General features: G+C 34.5%; 1 pseudogene; it reads left to right on the forward strand.

Moving 5' to 3' along the window:
• Positions 1 to 16,155: 16,155 nt before the first annotated feature.
• The window catches only part of LOC149420559 (uncharacterized), a 38,908-nt pseudogene continuing 28,449 nt past the window's right edge, over positions 16,156 to 26,614 (forward strand).

Genomic DNA, 26,614 nt, shown 5'->3' on the forward strand with positions numbered 1-26,614 from the left:
ATTCCCAATTGCTCCCAACCGTCTGGAGCCAGTGAGACTACGGCATCCCCAATTGGGGTATGTTGTGAGGCTGAATATAGTGGGGAGGGGAAGGAGATGTGGAAATGGAAGGTGAGGAAGTACCTGGCTTTTCAGATCTGGTCACCAAACATAGCCAAAACCATTTCAAGCAACTTTTGAATCCTGAAGGGTGGTCTTAAACCAGGGCGATCTGAGAGTATCTTCCATGCTGAAACGTACCGAAAACATACCATATATTATTTTAAATGACTAATTTGTGAAATAACACATATGAATCAAATAAAATTTACTTGCGCACGCCGGGATTCAAACCCACGACCTCCGGCTTGCTAGTCGAGAGCCTTACCCCTCGACCACAGAGGCGATCATTATTATTATTATTACTGTATGAGCAGGCAGCATTTTACTGATCCGATCATATCTATTTTCACAATAAGTATAAATCCACTGGCACTGGAGCGTTCTGCTATATAATCAATTTCACCCTTGAGCGCACGGAAATTTTAAAGTGTTTGACTTGGAAATTTCCCGCCCCTTTAAAAAATTATGTCTCCAAATTTTAATATGGAGACATATAAAATGCTTAAAATGATAGAGAGCCATTGAATGCACACACATTTGATCGTTTACGGCATCTTTTTAGGATTTATGAAAAAAATCCTTAAATTTATAAAGCGTGAATAATGCTTATTATTTACTTTAAAATTGCCGTTTGTGGTACCTACTTGGAGCAATATTAAATATTATGACTTATGTGTGTTGTATATGGCCTATTTGATAAATTATATTCGAACATGCATTTTTAAATATGTAAACACATAATCATTGATTTGAAAGAAAAAAATTCGGTTCAAGGAATGTCAATAACAAATAAGTCGGAAGAGATGCGAAAAATCTTTTATTAGAATAGGAAACTGATGTGTTAGATTTATGATTTATTCAAGATTCCAGCGCGCTGTAGTTTACGAAATAATTCCAATAAATGTTTTAAAATATCTCTTCAAATTGCCCATATTTTAGCCAGCGTGTGCTAGGAGCGTTTGAAAATCGGCCAAAATGTGGCTATATAAGGTCCGGTGGTTAACATTAATGGAGTAGGTTTAAAAAAAACTATATATAATTAAAACTGAAACACAACAGCAGCAATGAAAATCCTTCTTAATGACTAAATAAATAACATCCTTTTCCTATACACACAAGCATAGGTTTTAATGGGGTACATCTTTAAATAAAAATAAAGATACGTAATTGTGAAAATGATATGTTACTGTTTATTATACACATGAATTAGTACTCTCTTATCATTTATGCTTAAATTTTGTACAAATGAATTTCTATAAAAAAGTCATCTTTACTTTTCTTCAAATAAGAATCCAACCGAGCTTTAAACATATTTATAGCATATTAGACTTGTTATGGAAGTTCGTTCAAAGCTTACTACTGCACTGCTCTATTTGCAAAGGAAGTTAAGAGTCTCCTAGGTGTGGAATCCCGATATAATATCAGGGTGAATTAATGATAAATCGAGCTTCACTTTATAATATATTTAACATATCACGATTCACAATGTAAGGCCTAAATATAAGACTCGTTACTCGTAACCCCAATGTAACAATGTTGGTTTATTAGAACTGGTGCACTCGAGCTCTCATTCTTGCATCCCTATCTCACTTTACCAAACTCACATATACTACGCCAGGATTGGAACCAAAAGGTGTTTTATTTTATAAGCAATAATTTTTAGCCTGAAACACTCATCCACATAAAAAATTTTCCTGATAAAAGATACATGACGCCAACGGGACATGAACCCGTGTCATTTTGATTTCCGGTCGACAACTCTGACCACTGAGCTATGGCGGCTTATCTCTTATCCGCGAAATAATTCAATATATACTAGTGTTTCATTCAACAATTACTGCTTGTTACATTTTTTTTTCACCTGAAACAACCAACTTTATTTTATATGAGATTTTTATATGACCGGAAATCGAAAGGACACGGGTCTTTTATCAGGAGATTTTTCAATGTGGATGAGTGTTTCAGGCTAATAATTATGGCTTATAAAATAATTGTTACCCTTTGTGCTATGCATAAAAAATCTTGTCTTAAACATTAGTTAACCAAAAAAATAATAATTAAAAGGTGTTTTGTTAATTTATTTGTGTTCACGGAGATTTATATTAATTTGTGTTGATGGTAAAGATTTCTTTAATATCAGGGTAACTATAATGTCCAGTTAAAAAATTAAATGTCTGAATCAAGTCACCCCTTTCTCTTCTTTATTTTAATGTTGGTAATATTAGTTCCTTGAGTCATCTTCATATACCATTTTTTTTTAACTACTTCCGTTTTTATGTCCGGGTTAAATCTTCCCCATAGGAAAAACTAAACCCTTCCACTCACTTTTCCACAAATGATCATCTAGTCAATCAACACTATGCAAGTGCATTATTTAAGCAAAATAAATACAAAACAATACAAGAACAACACGTCAACTCACCAGAGATCAAATGGGAAAATAATTCACCGACTCCAGATATTTTCATATCAGAGGGTTCGGCTCGGTAGAACTTCTAACAGGGCCTATAAATCCTACTGATCCCTCAACATAAATATTTAAAAAATCTTTCGTTATCCTACATGTATTCAAAATGACCGACTAAATTTAACATTAATAACTTTACTTTAACATTACAAATTACATTATTATTTCGCCAACCCTTTCTCCACACTTCTAAGATCAAAAATACCCCCGGAGAGCGTTTGACCCAAATGCGATTACTAAAATTCACTTTTTTTTTCGATCTTCGTCCATTTTAAATTAATGTCATAATAAGTTGTATAATTTTTTTTTCTATTTTTCATCCTTGTCCTTTTTAAAGTAATAGTAAAACATGTTATTTCCAATCAAACATTAAAACATAGTCACCCCACATGTTTACTACATTATTGAATTGGTTTCCTTCAGCTTAGTAGGTAATTTGTAATATTATTTTTAAGATACAGTAATGTAACAATATTGTTCTTTCAATATGTTATGTTGTGTTATTTTGATTTTTTTTTAAATTATTCACTTTAATAAACCTAAAAATTAGCCTTATACTAGGTCTACTTAGTGAGGTTAAAAATTTAAATGTTTACAATACTACCACGTGAAGAAACAATAAACGATGTTAAAACTCGTATTAAAACACACATTAAAAGCCTTTGAAGATGTTCCGTAGAAAAAGTTTGTCAGAGTTACCTAATATTTTTAATAACAAAAAACTAATATTTAGATCGATTTGAACGTCTGTCAAACAACTAATCGTCAAATTATAATTGCTTATAACTTTACGATTTTTCGGTTAAGATGCCCTTTTTGTGCACCTACCTACTAAAAATCAGTTCGTTCTTTCTAAAAAAATGGATATATCTCTTTATGCAAAAACATTAAACGAAAGTTGATGCATAATAGCCAAAACTTCTGCGTTATGAATATTGTAATATTGCTACGAGTGTACATTGTACATTATGGTCCATTGATGAAAAACTCATCGAAATGGTATTTAATTCTTCACATCTCCCGTGAAGTGTTGCCTCACTTCCGTTCGTCTCTCCGCTCCGGCCTACTTCCGGTTCCGAGGGTCAACATTATTATGGCTCGACAATAACAGCATGTGAGGTACCTACCGTACTGACATTATTAAAAAAAATTGCCCTTTTATAATTTTTTTCTGATCGAACGCAGGAAAAAAACACTAAGCTACTATTTGTCATAAAAAATACCAAATTACCTTTGTCTTGAATTGAACTATTGAAAATAAAAAAAAACACAAAATAACTATTTATCATAAAAACACCAAATTACTGTTTGTCATAAAAGCACTAAAATACTTTTTTTCATAAAAACACCAATTTAGCATTTGTCATAAAAACTGAAAAAAAACTATTGTCATAAAAACACCAAATTAATATTTACATAAAAGCACAAAAATACTATTTTTCATAAAACACCAAATTAGTATTTGTCATAAATACACCCAATTACCATTTGTCATAAAAACACCAAATTACAATTTGACATAAAAAAAATATTTGTCATAAAAACAATAATTATCCAAATAACCCCAACCGATGTCGTGAAGCGAAACATTGGAGCTCCACTGGAGCTCCACTTATTGGCGAAATAAGTTATGAATTAGAAGCTTCAGAAAAGAAGCCGAATTATTGGGTAAAAATATGAGCTACCGGCATCTGTTTTTCCTACTTGATTTAACCCGGGCCTCTTTATACCTGCATTTATAAATCTCCAACTACTTTAATCTGCTTTACAACGCTGCACAACCGAGTGGCGACATAGTTCCCTTATAATTACACTGTCCAGACAGGAGCGCACTTGGCAGGTATAACATAAGAATGGCATCTCTAACTGACACCATTCCAAAGATATAATTAGTTAATATATGTTTAATGGACAGACCATATTAATCTCACTGTTGAAAAATAAGAAAACTTATCTATATTTTCTATAATATACGAAATATTTTAAATAAGAAAACTATCAAAATTGTCTATTATGCATTAATTCAGTCCATATTGCAGTACGGGATTATTGGGTGGGCAGGGGCTTTTAAGGCTTCTTTACAGCCCATAATTACAATTCAAAGAATAATTATAAAAATCATCCTTAGGAAACCATATGACTCCCCTACATACTTTAGAGATATTTCGGGAACTTATTGTACCATCTATCACAGAATTGTATAAGAGAATCGCATTATATCAAATTTATAAAGAATATTTTATTTATAAAATTCACCCCTCAGATAGCATAAGCAATAGATTCAAAACTAATGGCTTACTAACCATTTCTATGCTTAGAACGACCACAGCTCAGCACCACTATTCGTATTTAGGTGTGAGATGGTATACTATATTATTGTCCAAAAATAAAATCAGTGTAACCGAAACTGTGAATTATGAACAATTCAAAAAGTTAATTAAGTCCCTAAAATTGGATAATGATATATTGTGCCCCTAATTTTCTTACACTTACTCTGTAATCTGTAAAAAATATATATTAATTTAATGGTCTTTAAAAAAATATTTTTCTAATTAGTTTACCTGATATATTGTACCCTTAATTTCCTCACGCTTACTTAATCTGTAAAAAGATATTTTATTTTAATTATCTTTAAAAACACACTTTTCTAATTTGTGTACCTATGTTAATATTATGTTTGTATTTATATCAAAAGTTTTTTATTATTGTTTAAAAAATCATTAGAACTAAAGGACTAATCATTAGAACTCCTCCCATAAACACGAGCTCCTGGAGCTCAACTTATGGAGTAGTAGAATAATAACGAAAAAATTATATATATATAAGTCTGCATGTTGTTATCATTTATAATGTTAAATAATTTACAAGAAATAAAACAAAAAAATATATATATATATATGTTTGTATATTTATTTATTTTTATTTATATATATATAATTATTCTCCACAACACAGGTGAACTCCTAGAGTGGAGGACAATATACTATACCTTTGTAATACTAATTTATTTAAGAATAAATTTAAAAAAATAGAACGATATTTCTAAACGCCAAAATTAAATTTTCCGACATTAAAATTTCTAATTAGTTTTTCTCGAAATAATGGTTTACGGATGTAAAATATTTTGACTTTAAGCCGTCGGTATAGTCTTTGACATTAAATCAATCTTTACCTATCTTGTTTTCGGTGAAATGCTGGAATTAGTTGGTAGATATTAAAAAGTTTATTAACTCCTAATTTTGTCCGTATCTTATGTGTAAATCATAAACCTACCATTATTATATTGTGTTATATGATTATAAAAATGTAGATATTTAATTCCAGAACCTCTTTCTGAAGACATGGAGATAATCGCAGAGAGGCTCGTGCAAGGAATAGTGGCTGGCGCTGCTAAGAAGGACGCCCGATTCAAATCTAAATATATGGTTTTTCTAAACAAACACAGAATGGTAAAGATAACATCTCTAATTTTAACACTAAAGATTTTTTTTTTAAATTCCAAGGCTGAGAATTGAATCCCCATCAACTGGTATGATTGAATAAATTGTAAAATGACACAGAATTCATCACCTAAAATTATTACATTTACTTGCGCAAACCGGGATTTAAGCCCGTGACCTTCGGATTGCTAGTTGAGTCTTACCCCTCGACATGAGCACATTTGCGCAACCACCTCTTTATTCATTTTATATCTTGCATAGATAAGTTGATTGGTCGCACAATGAAAACATTATGAGGAACAATGATTACAACTTTTCGTATGAAAAATGCTAATTTACGAGTTTTATTCTACACGAAATGTGGGATTTTGGAAAGAAAAGGTCATCAAAGGTTTCTTTCATTTCTCAGTAACTACTTAACTTCGCTAGCTGATTATATGATCACCAAACTAGGAATATGCCATACTAGGTAGACGAAATACTGTAAATATTACCAGCATTAAAAGCATACAATTGTTACATCCGTTGAAACGTTGCTCTCTCATATAATAGTAGTTTCCTTATATGTTTTTGTAGTTTCCTTACATTCTATGAATTTATTACAGCTGCAGTCCCGTTCTCTGGAATACCTGGTGATAATGGAGGGGCTGAGGGGGCACTGCGCCGTGGCAGAGGGCCCCCCGGGATGCGCGCGCCTCCGCCCCGAGGACAGCGAGCTCTGGGAGGATTTCCTCACTGCCAGCGGCTTTCTCAGGAGGTTAGTTGAGACTAATATGTAGTAAAACCTTTATCGAATATGGCTAAAAGGTGCATCTTTAAATTTTTTATTTGAGAAGATACCACTGAGTATGACCCGCACATAAACGACAAGGGAACATTCTTGAAAATGAACAGATGCTTGGGTCAAGTTCTTCAATTATAACATTAATTCAAAACAAGAGAAATTGAGAGAAGAAGGATATTAGGTTTAGTGAAAATATCCTTCGTCATCTTTATTAGGTACTTTCCCACTACCTCCAGCCTCACAAAAAAGTAACAATCGGATTCCATAGTTTCTCTGACTTCAGACGGTTGGAACCAGTTGGGATTTTTTTTTCAAACATTTCTGGCTATCATCCTTCAAGGGTTGTCTAGGCAATCACTCAAAATTATTTCTAGAGGGAAGGTCAATTTATATATTAATTTTGTTTCAAAATTATATGGACGATTGGATTCGAATTCAGACTAAGAAGAGATGAGATGTAGAATGGAGGGGAGGCAATTTTAGATAAGCATTGATAGAAGAGAGAGGATTTATGTTTAGAGAGGGACAACCAAAAAATATGTGATCAAAAGTTCCCACTTCTAGAACACAGAGTGTACAAGTCAAGCACGTGCATTTTAAAAAGGTGAGAATAAACAGAACAATGTCCAATCCTTATTCGAATAAGTGAGGAAATTTATTTTTTGGATAAATGGGAATTGTTGAATCCACAGTTTTCTTGGAATAGTCCTTTGTATTGAGACATAATATTATCTACAATAAATAATTTTATGAAAACCTTAATCTAAAAAATTAACCTATTCATTGTGTGTCGGAAAATGAAAACAAATCGTTTATTGTGCCTTTAAAAAGTGTATGTTTATAATTTTTACATAATTATATCATTTTATGATTAGATCAGGAACTCGAGGAATATAAATTTATGGCCTGTGTTTGTGTTTCTGTTTATCAGGAAATGATGAGAGAACTAAATTACAATCGGATAATGCGTTTATGGCTTTTTGTTCCGTTTCTCCGGATTTGATAACTTTATTGACATTTCAAAGTAATTACAGTTTTATTAGTCGATTCTATCGTTGAACAATCTCTATTTAATTATGACTTCAAACAAATTTGTTTTTATAACATTGATTCGAAAGCGTAAATCTGGGTTTCCACCTGATTTATTCTGTGATCTATTTTAAAGAACAAACCGTTTGAAAATGGAAAGGACTTGTTTTGCGTTCACATTTGCTATATTCTATTTCTGAAAGCTGATTCAACATTTGGTTTCCAGTTCTCATAGATTATTTCATAGATTCTATGAAATACATCATAAAATAGTTGAGGTAGGAACTCGCAATAGGCAATATGTGTCACAATATAATAATTTCGGGAAAACAATACAAAATTTAACAAAAATCATTAAAAATCTAGATTACAAAACAATGAAAACTCTCAAACTGTGAGTTTTGGGGTCGTGAGATTTGCACAAGTAACTATTATGAAAAATATGATATATTGTCTTACTTATTTTCGGCTTCTTCTAAAATTAAAGATTTATAGCTCATGATGAAATAACATTGCAAGCTTTACGATACGTTGCAAAAGTTGACTTTTAAGTTTTTTGGTCTTTTTCATTTGGACTTATTAAATATATTTATTTTATTTATTTAACTTAAAATATTACATTATACTTTGTACAGTGGTTATATAAATATGTGCTACTATAAAAATCACATATAGCAATAATTGTACTGTAAGATTTAATAATATGAGTAGGTACATAATTTAACTGTGAGATAAGAATAATATTAAAAATAATATATTCGACATTGTCTTGGTAAAAACCTTCACGTAGAATAGTCTTCAAAGTATAACATGGTAAAGCATTTTAATTGATAATAAATTTGGTTTTTAATATTTTCATGGTAAAATATTAAAAACCAAATTTATGCGTACAATTATTTTTAGGTTATTTCGAGAAAACTGTAGATGAAATTTCTTAACCCTCAAATTTATCTTAGTTATAAATTTCGAAAATTACTAAAATAAATCAAAAAAATTACATAAACTTTAAGATATTTAAATAGTTTTACGCATTTGTAAATAAATATTCGTTTTTATCGTCTCCTGAAAAGTTTTCTTTTTGTGGATTGAAGGGATTTAACATACCACAATATACATATATTGATGATAATAGCAGTAAATTATATAGTTAGAAAGTGAAACATGTATTTATTTTTTTAAATAAATAATTACCTAAATGTAAAAAAACCTACATTTGAAAACCACATTTAATTTTTTTTTATTTATTATCTTTGTTTTGATATTAAAATGAATGTGTTGTTTTTGCAGGGATAAAGTGGTAGAGAGATGGGTGGAGGTGTTGGCTTGGGCCGCAGGAGGGGAGGCCTGCTCGGGGGGCGGAGCGCCGGGGCTGCTCGTGCCCTCCACCGCCTACCCCCACGTAAGGGACCTACCCTTCGAACAGCAGTGCTACTATGGCGACGGTAAATATGTTTATAGCAACCTATCTTTCGTACATGAAATGGTTACAATTTTTTACATAAGGGTTAGTAATAAATAATGGTTACATACTAATATAATAACTTACATTACAATGGTTTACAATTGAATAAAAAAAATATTTACAATTTTCAGATATATTATTTTGACGTGAAGAAATTTTATGTATTTTTTAAACATCAAATTTGTAACGTTAAAAATGTTGATATCACTTGTACATCCGTTTTCTAAACTTTGTGGGAATTGGTGAATTTGCTTCATAATTTGTTTGTTAACGGTGACATTGAAATTGATCCTTAAGAGGAAGCTACAAGCTAAAAATGTGTATATTCTTGGTATACCTTATATCGTAGGTAATAGGCATTAAAATCGCTTGACAAACAGAGTCTAGAAACGTTCGATTTCAAGCAAATAACTGGTTTTTGCTTATTTTGTAAATAATTTTATAAGAAAGGAAAAAAGTTAATCAAATGAAACTGTCACAGATAATCTTTGAAAAGTTGTTTCCTTTATGTGTTCAGACAATTCTATTGAAAAAATATTTTTTTTAGTAGTTTGCATTTATATTTTTTTATTGAATGATTTATTTTTTTATTTGTATTCTACTCAAGCGAAGCGATAGAAAAACCTTCAACTTTAACTAGAGCATATTTTTGATTTTCATAATGTACACCAATTCGTTATAACGATTAATCAAAATAGTGATTTGGTATTAAGCTTCGCCTTATGCCTAGTGTGTCGAGTAGGTACTCCAATGTTGACTAGATTCAGGAGTTTGCAAAAATCGAGCTCCGAATTTACAAAAAAATTCAGTCAGTAAAATAAAGGGTAGGTCGCATATCTTAAAGTGAAGGTATTTAATAAACAAGTGTAGTTTTTTGTTCTAAAATAATTAAATCATAAAAAAATCGCTGAATTCTTTGGACATTTTTAATGAGACTTTAGTTATATTATGGCACTTAATTATTGAAAAACATAAGAGTAAAAATTTGAAAAACTGATTAATTTTGTACAGAAATTTTTATTTGTGAATTGTTGTAACCTTTATATTTATTTCAGTTCACGAAGACATTGAGCCCTCTCACCACGGTTACCGCGTGGCCATCGTGGAGGGAGCCCCCTGGGTGCGCGTTCGTATGGCCGGGGGCGCTCTGGGGGCCCGCGGGGTGCAGGCCAAGCTCGCCCTGGCCGTGCCCTACAGCGGCTGGCCTCAGGGCAGCGACTTTCCCAACAGGGCTCCCCTCGGGCACCCAGATGCTCTCATGTTCTACAGCGCTGCACAGACGGTAAAATAGATGAATTAGTATGGAATGCCTGAAACCATGGCTGAATTAGTTTTGTATATTTTCTGGTTTATGGACTTTACTGGAAACACTTGAGCGTATTTTAACTTTTTTATTTGAATCACAAAACATGCTTTTTATAATATCTACGTTGACAATAACAATTTATTGATAACGGGCCCGACCCTTGTACAGATAAACACTGTTTACTGTAATAAATTTCTGAAGGTAAGAACACTTTTTTACTGGGAACAGGCCCTTTATAGATTAAAAATACTAATCCATTGACACTATATTGACAGATTCGGACATAAACAATGAAAAAGAAGCAACTGCTTATCGACATGTTAGAGCTCTAGAATGTTAGTGCAGATTCACACCATTTCTAATAATCAACTATTCAAACAATCCATAGATGGCGACTGTATCCAGAATTATTAAAAACTTATCAATTACAAAATTAAACAAGTTTGGAATTCCTAAAATGGTCACTGAATTCGTTAAAAATGCCCAAATTATAAGAGATAAAATAGCTTGGAATGATGAAAATAAAACAGATTAAGCACATCTGGCAAGACTGAGGCACATGGTTCAATTCCTATATCGCACAGTAAAATAAAAATGGATATATTTATCTCAGACACTATCTAGATCGCATTGATCATTAAGTTTGCAAAAAGATAAATTATTTTTGCAGGGTTTCTACATAGTGGGGGGCGCCCCTGCGGCTGGCGTGCAATGGTCGGAGCGCTGCGCCGGCTGGCAGCTGTGGGCGGAGGGGGCTCGCGCCATGCTGGGGGCTCGGGGAGAGGGCGCAGCCAGGGTGGCCGAGGCTCTGGGGGCGGTACTCAAACACCTGAGGGAGCAGGGGCAGGTGAGCAGCTATTTTTAAATTTATGCGTTATGTTACGAAAAAACCCACGCTAAAAAATCTACAGAAGCGTGATTTTGACGGATTGGAATTTCCACCAGGAATCTGTGGTCTGTGGAAAGAGCCTTTCATTGAATTTAAACCAACTATATATTTTTTTCTTGTAGCCTCCCCTGAGAGCAGTGAGCCGATTCATGGTGGAGGAAGCCCTGCTCTGGAGGCTTGAGAGGCCCGTGGCTAGGGGACCCGCTGGGGACCTGAGGGCCTGGTCTTCCTCAAATCTGGCTCATCATGTGCTGTGCGTCCTGGATACGTAAGTCTTACACAAAATCAATGTGTGGAATTTCTTAATATCCTTGCATTGTGATGGCTGATCCAAAATTTAACGCAGCGGTTTGAAAAAGGAATTCCATTTGGCACGAACCATCTGCCATAGGTCGCTTAAAGTAGTTCACTACGTTTGATGACTTGGCAGGGTTACCCGGGTACATGGACAGAAGTTTGTCGAGGTCGTGGAGCTGGATGCATCTGACCACCGGCTGCGTAGCGGGACAGATCGGGAGAGTCCAGTTGAGGGAAGACCCCTAGACCTCTCCAACCGGACCCTCTCAAGCCATCACTTTTCACCACAGTGGGAGGGATGTATTTATACGTCCGTCACTTCCTGACTCTCTGACCCCCAGATTCCTACTTAGATACCCAATCCTCATACTTTTTTCCTTCCCAGAACTTCCCCTTCTTCCTTTACTTAAAAATACCCTCGACACAGCATCCTCATGTCATAGGCCCCAATTTTTTTCTCTTATGGCTTCTTGTGTGGATTTAATGTTGTACGAGACAATATACCGTCCGTACAATAACTGTAGATACGAAGGTAGCTGGGTACACTTTTTCAGCGTTTTCAGTCTTAGTAGATGTTGTAGAGGTGTTGCGGTGGAGTTTAAAGCCACGATCAGAGAGGAATTTATTTCCAGATCTGAACTGACGAAAAGAATTTATTACTGGTAAAAAACTGAATTTACTACTGAATAAAACACTTAAAATATTTCTTGAGACTTTGGAGACTTGGAGATGGTTTTTCAGCAGAGAGGATTCCCTCTCAGAGGTAGTTGTTGAACTGACTTTGTATGGAATTCGGTTCTCTATTTATAGAACGTTTTCAAATCGAACCCTCTCGGAGGCGTTCTATCCTCTTTCGTGAGGAGTAAAGTGGTTAGGTATTTTTCCTCTCTACAATTATCTTGTTGAGAGGAAAATTATATTTTAATATGATACCTTTAACCAAGTCAGTTCAATCTACCAAAACCATCTCCCGCAGTCCCGTTTATTTATTTTATAAATATTTATACAAATTTTCATATTGGGTTTGAAGTTAAATATCTTTGGTTTGAACATTTCCCAAAGAGTAACAAATATAGTTAGATATAATTATTCATGTTGATATTTATTTCGTAGTTATATCTTGCATCATTTTTCCGTAAATCCAGTCTGATGATATCACAATTAATCACATTTGAATCTGTTATCAGTGTTTGATAAGAAAGTCAAGGTGACATGCTGGGCTGTGATTGGTTGGAGACGGCGGCCATCATGGAATTCCATCCGGGGAGTAGTGGAGGGGGTCCTACGTAAATACTGAGTAGCCTTCCTAGCCGCGGTCACTTCGTGGGTTGGTGTGTCCGAGGGAGGTGATGGATGATTATTTTCAGATGTGTTTCAGGTTCTGCTATTATATTGCTTTGTAATTATCTTGATTAATCACATATAACACATCATTTGATTGAGTTATTTTGATGTAAAGCTTTCCAAATGTGTCGGCGACACGGTATCAAGCGGTTTCGGGGTTCGAGTGTTCTTGTGGTTTTTGCGTAAATATGAATTCTCTTGCAAAATTCTGGAGGTCGGGATACGTATGATACACTCCCCCCGTTCAGTCTCGCCTGTACTTAGCTATTTGATCAGACGTGTCTTCTTTTGATGTTTTCTCAGGTTGTAGGTAGAGGGATGAGGAGAGGGGGTGCTGTCCAGATTTAGCCTTAGTCAGTGAGGAGAAACGGCTCCACAATGGCAGCACCATCCGGGGTCAGCAGGAGAGGTGGAGTCGATTTTGCCATGTCAGTGAGGGATAGCCGCTCAGTGCCAGCGCCATCGAGAGGGGGTGCTGTCCAGATTTAGCCTTAGTCAGTGAGGAGCAACGGCTCCACAATGGCAGCACCATCCGGGGTCAGCAGGAGAGGTGGATTCGATTTTGCCATGTCAGTGAGGGATAGCCGCTCAGTGCCAGCGCCATCGTGGGGGTGCTGTCCAGACTGCCGTGTTAGTGAGGGATAGCCGCTCAGTGCCGGCGTTGTCTGGCGCCCCCTGCAGGAGTAGGAAGTGGTTAATAGTTGTCCAGGGATGTCGATGTAGATAAGTTCTGTTGGTTGTGTAGATCCCTACTTGTTGGTATTGCAGGGAATGTCCGGTATTGTAGGAGCAGGGAGGATGACGGCGACTTTTACTGCCGGTCTGATGTAGACTCCAGTGCTTGTTTGGATCCGAACAGTTCGGACTTGACCATCGGTTGCAGGTACTGCTTCGATGACACGGCCTCGTGGCCAGCTGTTCCGGGGTAGTGCTGGATCCATGATGATTACTAGGTCGTCTTTTTTGATTGGTGTAGTCGGATGGTGCCATTTTTGACGGGCAGCCATAGCGGGAAGGTACTCGCGCAGCCATCTTCTCCAAAAGGCGTCTGCGAGTTGTTGTCCAATGCGCCACTGACGGCGTAGGCATACTTCTTCTTCTGTCTTGTTGTAGAATGATAATTGAGGGCGTTTCCCGGCTGACCCCAGTAAGAAGTGGTTGGGGGTCAGGGGTTCTTCGTCTCGTGGGTCGACCGAGATATGGGTTAGTGGGCGGTTGTTCACAATGAATTCGGCCTCCGCAAGGGCTGTGTGTAGAGTTTCTTCTTTAGGCGTTCTTTCCCTTAAGCGTGGCGTTTAAGGCCTTTTTAACCGATCTCACTAATCTCTCCCAGGCTCCCCCCATGTGGGGACTCATTGGTGGTATGAAGTGCCACTCTATGCCTTGGGTGGCTACTGTGTCGATCATCTTGGTATCCTGGCTCAGTGACATCAGGGCGTCTCTCATCTCAGCGTCGTCTTCATGAAGTTTGTGCCGTTGTCAGAGTATATTGCAGTTGGTTGTCCTCTCTTTCTGGATGGTTTGGGCGAGTCTTGCTGCAATGAGGCCAGCCTGCAATTCGAGGCGGGAATGGAGAGAGGTTTCAGTGGTGCGACTTTTCATTTACTTGCAAGGAATGTCGTCTGTATTTTCCCTTCTATGTCTTCGGTGAAGTAGGCTACGGCGCAGCAGGCTTGTTCTGATGCGTCACAGAAGAGATGTAGGGTTACGTTGCTTTGTTTGTTGTAGAGGCAACGTCTCGGGATTGATATGCTGTTCGTGTGCAGTAAGTTCAACCAGCTTTTCCATTTCTGGGCGTGTTCGGGTGTGATGGACTCGTCCCAGCCGACGTTTGATCGCCATACTTCTTGCAAAGGTACTTTTGTCCTGATGGTAAGGCAGCCGATGAAGCCCACGGGGTCGAAAATTTTCGTAACTGTTGACAGCAAGTGTCGTTTTGTTGGTAATGTAGTCGCTTCGGATGGAGTTCTCTCGTGAAATGAGTATAGGAAGTGATCCGTGGAAGGGTCCCAGATTAGTCCGAGTACTCGTTCTGTTTCTGGACTCCCGTTGCTGATGGCTATGGTGGTATTGGTGGTATTGTGGTTTTTGCGTAAATATGAATTCTCTTGCAAAATTCTGGAGGTCGGTATACGTATGATACAAATGTAAAACAAGTTTGTGCATCAGAACAAGGTTCTACACAATAATGTTATACAACTAAGGACGGGTTATTTTACAGAATTTGAACGATTCATAAAAAATTAAAGTTGATTTTAAAGTTCTATGAAGAATCTATCCAACTTCTTTTATTATTTCAGTTTTGAGAAACAACCGGCCAATAATGATACAGGGTTTTCCAATAAGAGGTGTTATTTTGAATAGCCCGCTATTTCGGTAGATGTTACTTTTAAAGCTGTCATTTTTTGACATTTGACAAGTAGAAACTACGCCATTAATACAAATGGAACGGTACACGCTTCAACAACGCATTGAAATTATTAAAATTCACTTGAGTGAATCAAATGCAAATCATTTTGAGTGATGATGCCCATTTCCACCTCGGTGGCTTCGTCAACAAGCAAAATTGTCGCATCTGGGGCTCGGAAAACCAAAGAGTTACTGTTGAAAAGCCTCTTTATCCTCAACGTGTGACTGTTTGGTGCGGTTTATGGTCCGGCGGAGTCATTGGACCTTACTTTTTCGAAAATGCGGCTAGAGCAACAGTTACGGTGAATGGATCGCTATCGAGAGATGATTAATGATTTTTTATGGCCGGAATTGGATGGTATTGATCTGGACAGCGTTTACTTTCAACAAGACGGCGCTACGTGCCACACAAGCAATGAAACCATTGATATTTTACGATTGAATATCAAAATAACACCTCTTATTGAAAAACCCTGTATAATAACAGGACTTGAAAAAAACCTTCATAAAACTTGAAACTAGCCGTCCTTAATTTTTGTTAAAAAAATGTTTTTTCTAGAGTCTTGGGTCAGTTGACCGCCAAAACCGGTCGGCACTACTTCTTCCCCGGATGTGACGTCATTAAGATGGCGGTATGGCGGGGAGCACGTGTGGGGGAAAGGGACTGGAGGGGTGATACAACCTGCATGGCGGGCTTTCTGAGCAAATTGCATATAGACGGAGCTCAAATGGCTACAGGTAGGAAATTTATTTCTGCCTCTATCATTTTAATTGGTCATTTTCGCTACCAACGGCAATTCTAACATTTTAAATTATAAAATCTGAAAATAATTGGCTGTAACAAGGTCACAGGTTAATTGAAACCGTCGAAGTCTTAACAAAGAAAACCAAACCATGTGGATTCAAGGTTTCGAACTACGGCCTGGGATAAAAGAAAATTATTTTAGATTATTACACGGTAATAAACTTCACATTATTTCTCTTTTTTTATTAATCTACTATTTTTTACGTCTAGCCTCAATAATCAAGAACAAACCTAAAATGGCAGTTTTCATATATATTTTTTTAAAGAAAGACAAACATTCCTTGGTTACGAATAACCAAATAATATTTGAAAATCCTTACTACCACCACAGTAGGCGGAAAATGTTGCTTGTGTTGTGATGGAAGACTTAGCCAGCCGAGGAATTAAACACACTACGCCTGGGTGAGACCCAAACGCGATGTCAACTCAGCCACCGCCCGGTCATCAGCGGTCGCGTCGGAAACAGCATGTTTCTCTTATTTAAGAAATCAAAACAAAAATTTAACTGGAATTCACAAGATTTGTAAGGTACTTGCATACCTACCTACTTAAAAACCATATATTTTATATTTAGAAATAAAAATACAATTAAGGAATTACACAATTATCCAAGGAAAAGTAACCTTTGATAATAATTATTTTTTTAACTTTCTTCATGCAATAGGTACCATACTATTGAAAAATGCGAATAAAATAGTCCAAATAAACACGACGATTTAGAATTTGAAAATAGAATTTTTACTGAATCATTAACAGAAACGAAACTTACAAAGAAATTAACAGACAGAAAAAATGACAAAGGGTTGAGTTAAAACATGATTTCCATTCGATTAGTCAAAGATTTAAACTTAAACGGTTCAGCAAAGTAATATTTGATAGAGTGCTTCCAAAGAAAACATCACGTTATCCTGATATGTTGTCGGATAATTTCTGAACATATGATCAACAGTGTAATTAATTTTTGAACATATAATGAACAGCGTAATTAATTTCTGAACATATGATCAATAGTGTAATTAATTTCTGAACATATGATCAACGGTGTAATTAACTTCTAAATATACGATCGAGAGTGTAATTAATTTCTCTGTCTTCTCAGCAGACGAAGAGCCATCATGGGGAAGGTCCCGTCTCGAGGGCGCTCTGGTGACCCGCTGGGGGCTCCTGCTGCAGGAGATGACTCCAGCCGGGGGTACACGGGGCGGGCGCATGACGGGCTCGGGGGCGGCGCCCTACTCACCCCGTCAGCTAGCGTACCTGGCCGCAGCCGCCAGGGGACTACTGACTGCGAGACAGGTGGTGATTCAGGTACCGAATTGATTCATCTAGCTGAAGTCCCACCGTTGCCCAGGCTTTACGCAGATTTTTCGAGATAATAATAATAACAACATAATATTTTTATATCGCAGTTATGTGCCAAATCATTTCAAGTGGGCTTCACTATAGTAATAAACTCTTACATAATAATGTATAAATCATTGGTCATATTCTTAAAATTACTCCTCTTGATCAAGTAACATGATATAAAAATGTATTGTTTTTACAAAGTTACAAGAAAACAAATAATTAACAATAACAGTGCTAATATAGTACAGGACAAAGTTATAAGCAAACTAATAATTAACAATAACAGTGCTAATATAGTACAGGACAAAGTTATAAGCAAACTAATAATTAACAATAACAGTGCCAATATAGTACAGGACAAAAAATAATGAGTAAACTAATATTTATTGTTATTAAGTTTAATTTGTAGAACTCCATTTTATTTTTTTTTTATATATTCAATAATATTGTTATTGGGTTTATAAAAACAGTTTATTTTTAAACAAGTTCTGCTGTGTAATTATTATTACGCGTGACAGCTGTTTCGCCTTCTGTTTCGTCTTCTCCTTTAATACTAGGTTCAAAGAACATATAAGATCTTTTAAAAATAATAATAAAATACAATCTCAATTTGCCAAACATCTCCTAGATGAAAATCACTCACTTAGTGATAATAATAAACCAACTCCGTTACACGTACAAAATAAAGGCCGTAAACTAAATCTTTTAGAACAGTTAGAAATTAACAAAAACTCTAATAATCCGAGAGCTATTCTAATTAATGAACAAACAAATATAATTCGTTCACCCCTACTAGATATCTTCAAACCTAGTGCAAATATGAGTGCACTAAGAAGTACTTAATTATACTATTAAAATAACCCTATGAGTCATCGTTTGGGAATAACTAACATAAAGACATTCAGTCAAATTTAAACATTACAGTAATTGGGGTAATAACCATTAATACTTTCTAACATTTTACTCAGAAATCAATCAGAGAAATCAGAAATTGAAATTAAAATACATATCTACAAATAATATAAATGTATCGTCTGTAAGTGGGCTACCCACAGTTTGATAATGCCTTCAGAAGGCGAAACAGCTGTCACGCGTAATAATAATTACACAGCCGAACTTGTTTAAAAATAAACTGTTTTTATAAACCCAATAACAATATTATTGAATATATAAAAAAAAGTAAACTAATAATTAACAATAACAGTGCTAATATAGTACAAGACAAAGTTATAAGCAAACTAATAATTCACAATAACAGTGCTAATATAGTACAGGAAAAAGTTATAAGCAAATTAATAATTAACAATAACAGTGCTAATATAGTACAGGACAAAATTATAAGCAAACTAATAATTCACAATAACAGTGCTAATATAGTACAGGACAAAGTTATAAGCAAACTAATAATTCACAATAACAGTGCTAATATAGTACAGGACAAAAAAGAATATTAAAATTAAAATCTTAGTATGTTAAATATGTTTGTGTTCACAAAACATATTTAAGTTTTACCACAGTAACATTGTGGTATACAGTATTGAATGGTGGAAGAAGTCATAGGCGCCCGAGAAAGACATTAGCAATAGCTTAGCATTGCGGGGTCCACTAATACAATATAATACAGGAGGTAGTTATAAATAAAAACAAGATCACTCTGATTAGACATTAAACATAAAAAGTACAATAAGGAGGATACCGAAACAACACAATTACTGGAAGCTTGAGAATATGGCTTATAATGGTACATTGAAAAGAATGCACATCTTGATACAAAAAAATGCCCTAGTGAGATGTGCATAGTATGTTTTTTTATTTTTAAAACTGTTTTATGAATGAATAAATAAATAAAAAAATGTAAGATTTATGAATTCAGGTTTTTATAAATATATTTTTTTACAGCCCGTTTAAATTCAGCCAAATTATGGATATCAGTAAGAACTAATTATTAATTACACGAAAATCAAATGTAGACAGCAATTTTCCTCATATATTGAACTCAAAGTTTACGAAATTTCATCAAGTATTAAATTTTGCTTTTTCGTAGGTTTAGCGGATGGGTTGGCGCTTCGAAATCTCTTGTAGACAGTGACCTTTCTTTGGTTTTGAAGCTCATGTGTGCAAAATTTCATCAGACTTAATAAAACTGTACATTTTCACCCAAAAACAAAGTAACCCACTGACACTCTTTTTTAAAATATATATTTATTATAAACCATATATTGTTTTTATATATATAACAAAGTTATAATATATAACATATATATATATATATATATATATATATATATATATATATATATATATATATATATATATATATATATATATATATATATATATATATAGGTCCCACAACATTTATTGCGTCCGTGCGTAAATCCGTCTTTGGGCGTCCAGCACTTCTAGTTCTTTTTTTTAGATTGTTTTTGTGAATATTGCACTATGTTTTACTCACAATAATCGCTAATATCATATTTTTTTAATATTCATAATAATGCAGGTTTTGATGTTTATTACACTTTCATACATTTCTAGCGTCACGTACATACTCACGTCCGGGTGTATATTTTTTATATATTGAAGATTCCTTTTAATATAGGTTTCACGTCCGTTCACTCTAATTCAATTGTTACGTCTTCCGTATATTGCTGACTATTCTTATAAAGGTTTCACGTCCATACTGAATAATTTATTCTGGCGTCCGAGTGTATATTATTTGTTTGTTACATGGCGTTTTGAAGGTCGATTTCATTTTTACGTCTTCCGTATATAAAGATTAATTATTATTATCAAAAGACTCTTGGATTTGTTTTGAGAGTTTCAAAAGGTACATTTAGGCCGTTGTTATGCCCCTTATATTATAAAACCCCTTAGGATTGAATGAATTATTCTGATATGGGAGATATATTTCACCATAAAAATAATCAATATAAATATTGTTTATTTTAATTCTTTTATATATCGAGACAAATAGACATCTATAGTTTTTGCAATCTTTTCTTTATTTTGAATATCTACTTATGTGAGACTTCTTATCATTTTTACCAATGTATCTTATTTTATTATACGCTTTTGTTGTAACATTTTTTTTTCATTCTATTTTGTTTTCTCTATTGTTTTAATTTTGAAGAATTTATAATAACTGCGATACTCAACTATTAAACTAGAATGTAAAAGTCTATTAGGTGTAATAAATAAATTAACAAATAAATAAACAACATCAAATATTTCTTACTCTTCTAGTGAACTTTTCACGTTCATAGTGAATTAATTAATTAAATACAGCATCTGTGGTTGAGAGGTAAGACTCTCGACTCGCAATCCGAATCCCGTAATCTGACGGTCAAACCCGGCGTGCCCAAATAATTTTTTATTTGTTTGTGTGATTTCACAATTAATACATTTAACACAATATAAAGTGTTTTTGCAACACGTTCCAGAGTGAAATATACTCTCAGTATCGCCCTGGTGTGAGACAACCATTCCGAATGGAAACGTTATTTCTAAGCTTTTGCCGTGTTTGGTGACCAGATATGAATATCCAGGTACTTTTCTATATTTCTCTTCCCCATCTTCTTCCCCTCGCCAATACCTTCACCCTTGTACTCAGATTGGGGATGCCACAGTCTCGCTGTTCCAGACGGGAGCGGTTGAGACTCTTGTGCGGTATTTAAAAAATATATGTATATATATTTGTTTTATTTTTTTGGCATCCAGAAACACACCAGACCTGACAACAAACAGTCTACTGATAGTGAGAAGTTTGAATGAATATCTTGTTGCATCTTGTATACAAACGTACCTACTGGGTGCAGGCGTGTGACATTTTTTTTTACAACGATATCCTTAGTAAAAATGTATCATTTCATAACGCGCCAGTTCGCTCGATTACAGAGGGCGGTCGGACCTTTTTAGGTCAGGTCGTCAATTTACCGTCTACTGTAATCCATCTTACAAAAATTTCCACCCGCGCAGGGTGATTTTTAGTTCTGAGTGCTACGTGGCATCGTTGTAAATGAACTAAATGTTGCCAAATCTAGCGTTTTGCTTCACTAAGGGCTCAAACAATACATAAAAATGTACAAATTCACAAACGGCCATGGGGACGCAGCACCGCCGTCGTTATGTATACAAAATAATATCTACTCGTGATCGGTTACGAGGATACAATACCATCGACGCAGCACTTCCGTCGTTACGTATTCAATATAATAATATCTGTTTTTATATTTAACTTAATTAGTTCAACCTCAAATTGTAATATTTCAATTAATGAGCTAAATTTATTATTATCATTATGTTTAAAATAAAAATATTTTTATTTATATTTCTTAACATCTTTAGTGTTACAATATTTACAACATAATATTTCAATCACTTTTCTGATAAATCAGATGCTTGTAAAAACTATTAATAACCTTACAAGAAAATACAATAAAAGTAATAAAAACAGGTTATTTATAAATAATACCTAAGAATGATAAGCAGAAACATAATATGTGGAGTTTATTAAACATAATTGAAAAGTACCTACACGGCACACACGCTCATGTAATCTATTTAAAGAAAAACACTGTAAAACCATTTCAAATAAAAATTCTTGTCTTAGAAGAATATGTTCAACATATGTATAATAACATTCTCTCTGATTCTATCTTCAATGTCACCAAAATAAATATAAAACTCAATTAAAAATGTATTAAACGTGTACCAAACTGCATAAAATGTAATGAAATATATTATGTAGTATTATTTTATAATAATCTTCTGTTTTAACAATCTCCTGTTATAATAATCTCCCTCTTGAATAACGTTATATTTTTTACAAAAAAGCAAACAATACTTCTTTTTAAACCACTTTATATTTATTTAACACAATATTTGGGTTCAATCCAAACCGCTAGACGAAATACAAATTAAAATAAAGTGGTTTAAAACAAAGTATTTGTTTCATTTGTATAATGTCAAGCCACAAAGTGTTTGCTTATTTCGATAAATTTAACATTTTTTAGATAAATTTAAGTATAGTGTTTAAATTTTTAGATACATTATAGAATAGTATATTGAGGAAATCTGTAATTGATTTCCCAGTTAGGTAAATTACACATGTATAAATGAACCACATTGTAAACTGTTGATTTCCCTGAAATAAAATAAATAAATAAATAATATCAAACAATAAGAAAAGTTATGAGGTGGTATTAGAGAATTTTAAATTGATTTTTTTTGTAACTGTTATAATTTTTCTCTGATATATCTAGGAGTAATTTAAAAAAAATAAATTATACCGTTAAATAGTGATGTTGTGCTGTTGTAGTTCAAACTAGTGGTACGGTTAGTCCTCCAATATAAATAATTATTTTGCTTAAAATTAATTGTGGAATATTATTTTTATCAAAGAAATCTTTATCTAATTGAAGTATTTAGTGTACGAGTATTTTTCATAAATTTTTGTGAGAGGGGAAACCTTGGAAAACATGTATTGTTGGATAGTAATATGGCTTGTTTAAGATAATTTTTATTAATATTTTTTGAATTGTCACAAATGGAAGTAGGCATGATTTATATGCACCCTCCCCCCCCACCACAAGCCACGATTCCATATATTGTAGTAGTGTAGAATGTGCAAGTGCAAAATAAATATCTTTATGTATTTTTAATGATACAGAATTTCTAAGTCGAAAAAATATAAAGATGAGTTTTCTCATTCTGTCTACTGTAGAGTTAATTTGACTTTTCGATTTGATGTTATTATCGATAATTATTCCAAGATGTTCACACCCTAAGCACCCTGATCAAGTTTCTGAAGGAATCGCTTAGGTACCTGCTCACGCATTTAGTTCGAGTTGAATCCTGCAATCATACATAAAAATAGCAGCCAATAAAAATATGCGTTAAGAAGATTATGTTTTATTTTAATTTTTATAGTGAATTCCTCACAAGAGTCCCAACTGCTCCAGTCTGGAGCCAGTGAGACTATAGCATCCCTAATTGGGGTATATTGTGAGGCTGTAGGTAAGTGGGGAAGGGGAAGCGATGGGGAAGAGAAAGGTGGGGAAGACAAAGGTGGGAAAGTACCTGACTATAGTCACTAAACACGGCTAAAGCCACTTGAAGCAAAGTTTAAATTCTGAATGGTGGTCTTACACCAGGGCAATACTGGGAGTAACTTCCACTCTGTTAATTAAAAATAATACCTAATCTAGATCGGCCACGGGTTCGCAATACTATCGATGTAATGTGTGGATACAGCACTACCATCGATATGTATTAAAAATAATATCTATTCGTGAACGGACGCAATACTACCAACATAATGCGTACACCCAGCACGATCGTCGTTATGCATTAAAAACCACGCAGGATGCTTCTTAGTTCTGAGAGTCAAGCGGCATCGTTGTAAATTAACCCAATGTTGCCAAATCTGATGATTTACTCAACCAAACGCTCAAATAATGTACAACAATGTACTTGCCAATGGCCACGGGGACGCAGTAATATCGAAGTAATGCGTGGACGCAGCACGATCGTCGTTATGCATTAAAAACCACGCAGGAAGCTTCTTAGTTCTGAGTGTCAAGCGGCAACGTTGTAAATTAACCCAATGTTGCCAAATCTGATGATTTACTCAACCAAACGCTCAAATAATACATAACAATGCACTCGTGAATGGCCACGGGGACGCAGTACTATCGAAGTAATGCGTGGACGCAGCAAAACCGTCGTTATGTATTCATAATAATATTTCAGCGTTATCGGCCATGGGGACGCAATACTATCAAAGTAATGCGTGGATGCAGCACGACCATCGTTATGTATATTAAATAATATCTACTCGTAATCGGTCTCGAGGACGCAATACTATCGACGTAATGCGTAGACGCAGTACGATCGTCGTTATGTATCGAAAATTATATCGACCGTCGTCGTATATTCAAAATAATATCTACTCGAGATCGTTCACTGGGACGCAATACTTTCGACGTGATGCATGTAAGCAGCACGATTGTCATTATGTGTTAAAAATAGTATATTCTCATGAGCGGCTACGGGGACGCAGTACTATCGACGTAATGCGTGGACGCAGCACGACCGTCGTTATGTATATAAAATAATATCTACTCGTAATCCGTCTCGAGGACGCAATACTATCGACGTAATGCGTAGACGCAGCACGATCGTCGTTATGTATCGAAAATTGTATTACTTCGTGGACGCGGCAAGGTCGTAGAAATGAATAAAAACATACACTGCTCAATATATACATCGTGTAGCGAACCTGTCGGCAAAATGTCAAACGTTCAATATTCGTTTCCAGACATTCTGAGAGATTTTTTGCTTCCACAAAAATTTTTGCCATACGATTCTACATGGGGTAAGCATCGTTCTGGCCAATTTTGAGCTCAAAACATTGTAGCGTCCGTATATCGGACGCTGTAAGTCGGTGGACGCTGCAATGCTATGGAGTTTTTAGGGGTCGGACGCAACAAATGTAGCGGGATATATATATATATATATATATATATATATATATATATATATATATATGTGGGAAGCATAGAATGAGGACAGTTTTTCGAGCGCGCCCATACTTCGGGGACATTTGTATAGTTTGGGGACAGGCCCAAAGTATCTGTCCCCAAACTAACACTTTGCATTATATACGCAACGCATAGATTGAAGCCAATTTTAAAATTATGCAGAAGGCATGCTTTGAGCCATACATTACTAAAATATCCATAGATGCCACTATCGTATCGTTCTCAGATTTTTGAAATTTTCTATTGTGAATTTTCGAATTAGCAAAGGCTCGGTACCTATTTACCTAATTTATGTTTGTATTCTTTTTCGCTTGCTTTTGTCGGAGAATGTCGCATTTTTAAACCCGGTGTCCGCATTGTTGGTATTATTTTTTCTCATTAGATAATAATAAAATTAATATGCTCGTACATAATATGATGGTGTATTAAAAACTGATTTTAAAATAATCTAATAAAAATAATTACACATATTACGTTTGTGCAAACATTAAAAAAAAAGTTTTTTTTTTTGGTTTTAGGCATTCCACCCTGAAAAGAGTGCTTTGTGAAAAAAAAAATACTTCCATAATTTTTAATCATATTACAGATACCTGTATTTTCAAAATAAATTTATTTTCATACTTTGACAATGTGGGCTTCACTACCCGTACTGAGTTTTATACTTTTTATTTTTATAGTTTTTTTTTCTAGGTACCTATTCAAAAGTATAAATGTATGTAAAATAATAATGAGAGGTACATACTTCCTACTCTCATGTTACGTGAATAATGCAATAATAATATAACTATAAAAAAAGAATTCAGAAATCGCGGGTTCAAATTACGGCGTGCAATTTGCATAATTTCACAATATTTATTTGTTGAAATAATACGTTAGTACCTACCTATATGGTATAGGTATTTGCGGCAAATTCAAGAATGGTAGATAGGTACTTTCAGTATCGCCATGTTACTTGAATAATGCAATATTTTAAATAACTACAAAATAGTTGTTAAATTTTTCGCTGTGGAGATTGAGATTACGATCCTTGGCTACGAATTCGCAGGTCGCGAGTTCAAATTACGTTGTGCGCAAGTAAATTTTATCTGATAAATTTGTATAATTTCACAATATTTATTTGTTTAAATAATCCGTTAGTACCTACATGGTATATTTGCGGCAATTTCAAGAATGGTGGATAGGTACTTTCAGTATCGCCCTGTTACTTGAATAATGCAATATTTTTAATAACTAGAAAATAGTTAATAACTACAAATAACTACAAAATAGTTGTTCATTGTTTCGCCGTTGAGATTGAGATTACGATCCTTGGCTACGAATTCGGAGGTCGCGAGTTCAAATTACGTTGTGCACAAGTAAATTTTATTTGATGAATTTGTATAATTTCACAAT

Source organism: Hesperophylax consimilis, chromosome 10, assembly GCF_061612785.1.
Source record: "Hesperophylax consimilis isolate HC1 chromosome 10, BYU_Hcon_1.0, whole genome shotgun sequence".
Taxonomy (NCBI): domain Eukaryota; kingdom Metazoa; phylum Arthropoda; class Insecta; order Trichoptera; family Limnephilidae; genus Hesperophylax; species Hesperophylax consimilis.